Source organism: Bos taurus, chromosome 2 (assembly GCF_002263795.3).
Source record: "Bos taurus isolate L1 Dominette 01449 registration number 42190680 breed Hereford chromosome 2, ARS-UCD2.0, whole genome shotgun sequence".
Classification (NCBI taxonomy): domain Eukaryota; kingdom Metazoa; phylum Chordata; class Mammalia; order Artiodactyla; family Bovidae; genus Bos; species Bos taurus.
Genome location: NC_037329.1, coordinates 32,455,601 through 32,461,077, shown reverse-complemented (window position 1 = coordinate 32,461,077; position 5,477 = coordinate 32,455,601). Strand labels below are relative to the sequence as shown.

Below are 5,477 nucleotides of genomic sequence, written 5' to 3'. Positions count from 1 at the left end.
TCAACATCAAGTCCTGGGAGAATTAATAAAGGTGAATGGAACACTGTTGTTATTTAATTTCTAAATTCATGCTAAAAGTTGTGTCTGACTCTTTGCAACCCCATGAACTGTAGCCCACCAGGCTCCTCTGTCCATGGGACTTCCCAGGCAAGAATACTGGAGTGGGTTGCCATTTTCTTCTCCAGGAAATCTTCCTGACCCAGGGATCGAACCTAGGTCTCCTGTGTTGCAGGCAGGCTCTTTACCATCTGAGATAGCAGGGAAGTCCTAATGGAATATTGGATAAAGTCAAATATTAAATGTAAAGCTAAAGTTAAATATTAAATCAGTGATACTACCTATCACTGAAAACTTCTGTGTGTTTTTTAATAAACAAAGAGAAACAGATTAGAATCAATTAATCTTCATAAACATGCTAGCATATATAGTTTCTTAAATACAATTGGTTTACAGGTTTTTTTTTTTTTTAAGCAAAATAAACTGTTGTCAGGGAGTCCATTCTCATTGCAACGTAAAACATTTCACAATGCCTGTGTACCAGAAAAGCTCTCCCAACTGCACTTGTTACTGATTTCATTTGACAAGTGGCTGCTTCTCGATAATTACTGTACAAACCATTACTTCCAAAATAAATTAAACTCTCATCACTTTATCCTGCTCTTCTACCTTCATTAATAAGTATCTTGTAAAATAGGTGGCTGAACCTGCATTAGTAAGTGCAGAAGCTTATGTTAAAAGATTGTGCTTTTGTATATCTTTTGTCTTTGAGAGCTCTGTTCAGCTCATGTGCAATAAAAGTCCAGGGACTTTTATTGGGTAGGAATGGGGTGGAGCCAAACTCTAAATTCAAAGGGGATTTCTAACTCATTTTCATTTAATCATCTTAAATTTAGTCAAATATATATACACACACACACACACACACACACATATATATATATACTCTCCTTATAAGGCCAGTTCTATCTATTAAAGAGTCTGTGATACACATGGTACATTCTCTTGATTTTCACTAAGTAGAGCATCTGTTCATGTTTCAGAGGCAGCGTCTTCTTACATGGGGCTTACATGGGGCTGAAATATGGCAAAACTGAACAGATTTTTTGTTTGTTTTGAAACCTGATTGTAAATCATGCTTGTGATGATCGGTGTTTGTCTAATTATCAGTGCAACAATTTGAACATATCTTCGATTTCCTTGTACTTTAAAAGATTTCCTGAGTGTTTCAAATGGAGATTAACATTGCACAGTAAATATTTATTAGTAATATTGGTTTCTCTAAATGGTAGTAAAATTCTTTTGCTTTACAGCTTATTATTGATAAAATATACATTTTTTTCTGACAAAATTATCCATTTCTGATCACCATATGAAGTCTTCAAAGCTTCTGTTTACCATTCCCAAATAATTAGAATATATGTGTATTATTGTTCTAAATTTGGTCTATTTCTCAACTCTTGGTATGATTGAGCATATGGGATCTTCATTCAACAAACATTTATTGAGTACTAGAAGAGTGCTTGGTTTTGTGCTAGGTGCTGTATTAAAGACTCCATTTTATTCTGATTTTAAGGTATATACCAAGTTCAAACTGCAATGTCTTTGGAGCACTATTGTAAATAATTCCTCTGTTTCTTCTCTCTCACTGCAACTGACTCTCAATAATGTAAGTATATATAATGACAATTCTCAATACTGATTGACTATACATTTTATAGCAAATACTAGATGTGCTTGCCAAAAGTTACTTAAAGATATAGTCTTTGTTTTTAGCAATGTCCCAAATTTTCTCACCTTATTCTGTAAATAACCTTGCCTCCAGAGATTTTAAAATTACTGCCATGAGACCCCAAAGCAAACAATTATTCTCCAAGACAGTTCTGATATAAGATATAATGTCTCAAAGATTCTCTGACAAATAGCCAAATCAACCTGACAGTGTAAAATGAAGCACTTGTAGAAAAGCCTAGATTTTTCTTTCTTTTTAAAATATAAAATCCCTTCTCTGCAAAAAAAAAGGTATTATAGGGTAAGATATATATGTATTTTTGATAAAACACCTGCCAAAATTATTTGTGAGCCCCCAGATAGCACTGGATTACGTATTTCCCTCACTTTAAACATAAAATGTTTAGAAATATTTATCCAGTTATCCATGGTCACCCTATAATTTATGGTATTAAAGTCAGAACTCAAAATTTCTGATTCTCTGAGATGGACCAATATTGGGAATTACTGTCAGACTTTTCAGTTTTCTTCCATAAAATTTCTTCCTAAGATCTCCACCTGGTCTTCTTCACTTATCTTTATTTATAATACTATATTTTGTATCTTGGGTGATTTCTAATCTATTTCCTTATACCTCCTATCCATTTATTTCACTGGTAACCCAAGTAAAATAATTTCTCTTTTTAAAATACAAATGGCATGCAATTTCTAAAATTCTTTATATTTTATGTTAACTTGGAAGGGGAAGTGTTGAGGCTTACATTTTCCCCTTCCATAGTATGATATTACAGCCCAGAAAATAAAAGGTTACCTATATTCAGACTTAAAAAGAATAAAAGGATAGCTGGTGGTGGTTGAGAAGCTAATCTAATTCAAGTAAAATGGAGCCTTAAAAGAAATTTGTAAGATAACAGGTTCTTTAAAGATAATTCATAAGTCATATTTATGTTATCAAATCATATCGGTAATGCAAGAAATGAGAAAAATAAAGAAATTAAATCCTTTTGCATCAAGAAGGAAGTGGAAACCCACTCCAGTGTTCTTGCCTGGAGAATCCCAGGGACGGGGAAGCCTGGTGGGCTACCATCTATGGGGTTGCACAGAGTTGGACATGACTGAAGTGACTTAGCAGCAGCAGCAGCATCAAGAATAGTTAATCCCATACTATTTTTGAAAATCCGGAGAAACTTAGGATATTGAGAAATTAGAAGGTATTTTATGAGACAGTCTAGTACAATGATTTTACAAGACAGATATTTTGGGGCTGCTCTAATGTTTAAAAGATTTCTCCTGATTTCAAACTAAAATTCTCTCTTTTGTAATGTCCTCCCATAGGTCCATTGTTTCTTCTGAAACAATGTAGATTTGCCACATAATTTTCATTAAAGTTTTAATAAGAATAAGTATTAGACTTCCCTGGTGGCTCAGATGGTAAAGCATCTGTCTAAAATGCCGGAGACTGGGGTTCGATCCCTGGGTTGGGAGGATCCCTTGGAGAAGGAAATGGCAATCCACTCCACTAGTATTGCCTGGAAAATCCCATGGACAGAGGAGCCTGGTAGGCTACAGCCCATGGGGTCGCAAAGAGTCGGACACGACCGAGTGACTCCACGTTCACATTCAAGAATAAGTATTAAGTCTACATGAATTTTTTTCTTGACACTGAACAACTCTAATGCCTTCCACAGGGTAAATGATCATTTTCCAGGCTTCTTCCATCATGATAGCTTCTGATGTGTATCTTGGGCTTGTCAGTTCCTTCTGAAGATGAGGTACCTACTTCTTTTGTGATAGTGTAGATATTGCTAAGCAAAGATAATTACATCTTATAATTAACACATGTTGATGACTTTCTTGGAGGCAATGTGAAGGTTTTTGAATCATATAAAACTTATGGTAAATGAAATAACCACTTTATAATAAACTCAGTTTTTTAGCTGTAAAATAAGGATGCTGAACAAGATGGTTTATAAGATCTTTTCTGATTCTAAAATTACTGGAGATGATTTGGTAGTAATCACCTTTGTTGTCATTAAATTTCCTAAGAGAGATTTCGGTGTCTCCAATCCAAATAGTGGTAGACCATAAACCCAAATGTGGCAGATTGCTAGATACTTTGTTGCAGAGTGATTTCAATCCATTAAATAACCATTGAATAACAATCCATTAAAGAACAACTGAGGTACAGTTGTTCAACCAATCACTGAAATAGCTATCATTTAATCCTCATGTCTCCTAAGTACTAAACATATTCATTTGGAGTCCCATTACAATGACAAGTATAAGGCAGATGTTATTGTCATCATCGTAAAAACTGAAACTTAGAGAGTTTTTTTCTCAAATGATATAACTATTAAGTACAATAATAGTGTTAAAATGTGTTATTACTGTGCATAATTAAGGTGTATTTTGTCGATGACTTCATATATAATAACCTAAAATGAAACTCAAAGTAGTAAAGTAAATATTCTTTTGTTATATTTTGGTTTTAGGGACTCATTCTAGCTCCTCCTTTAAGTCCTTTCTAATCCTACTAATTCAGTATATTCCCTCTGATTCTCTATAACATTTCTGTAGCTTTCAGGTTATTGTGCTTTACACGATAGATATGTGCACATTTGTTTAAACATCCCTCTAATAATGTACACCCCTCGAGGCCAGAGACTATATTTTAATCATCATGATGTCAAAGAAGAGATCTAACTCAGCTCTTACACAGAAAAGACATTTCATAAATATTTCTTAAATGAATTGAATTGAATAAAAATGAATTGAGTACCACATTTCACAGCCTTTAAGCTTTAAGTCTGAATGATGAACTAAATTGTCAGAGATGTCCTTAGGAGATTAAGAAGAAATTAATTTCTTATCTTCTGAACATGCACAAAATAGCAATCTCATAATAATTATAGGACATTATTTGGAAACCATTCAGTATATAATTTGTTCATTTACTTGCATAAACACATGTTTATTAAACATACATAGTTTTGAGTTGTGGCTTCTGCTTTGTTTTTTGCAAATCTTTTAAGTTTCTGAGAATACTGATGAAAAATATGAAAGCTTAGAAAGATCTTTTCACTGATTTTGTAATGCTTTATAAATTGAGAGGAACTATTGGTCTCTTTAGGATTCATTTTGCCTTAATTTCATTAACTCAGCCAAAACATTTTTATTCCTGCATCTCATATTCACAGTGCAGTGTGAAACCTGGACCACTGAGAATCTGCCTGAGGAGAGTGTGTGGAGTAAGATAAACAGTGGGCCAAGAACAAGATCCTGAGCAATATTATCTATTGAAGAACAGCATCAAGTATAGAAGTACTCTAAAGAGACAGAGAAGGAAATGTCAGACAAGTAAAATAAAATTGACCAGAACGTGGTGTTATGGAAAATGTGACAAGATGTTTCTAGAATGATTAATGATCAAGAGTATTAGATATGTGTAGTAGAAGAATCGGAGAAGGCAATGGCACCCCACTCTAGTACTTTTGCCTGGAAAATCCCATGGACGGAGGAGCCTGGTAGGCTGCAGTCCATGGGGTCGCTAGGGTCGGACACGACTGAGCAACTTCACTTTCACTTTTCACTTTCATGCATTGGAGAAGGAAATGGCAACCCATTCCAGTGTTCTTGCTTGGAGAATCCGAGGGACGGGGAAGCCTGGTGGTCTGCCGTCTATGGGGTCGCACAGAGTTGGACACGACCGAAGTGACTTAGCAGCAGCAGCAGCAGTAGAATAATAAGAA

General features: G+C 34.7%; 1 long non-coding RNA gene across 1 annotated transcript; it reads left to right on the top strand.

The window, feature by feature from the left end:
* The first annotated feature begins 1,548 nt into the window (after positions 1-1,548).
* Positions 1,549-5,131, top strand: LOC132343574 (uncharacterized). Its single transcript, XR_009492476.1, has 3 exons — positions 1,549-1,666; positions 3,417-3,500; positions 4,926-5,131. It is a non-coding gene; the product is annotated as an uncharacterized lncRNA (long non-coding RNA).
* The last annotated feature ends 346 nt before the right edge of the window (positions 5,132-5,477 follow it).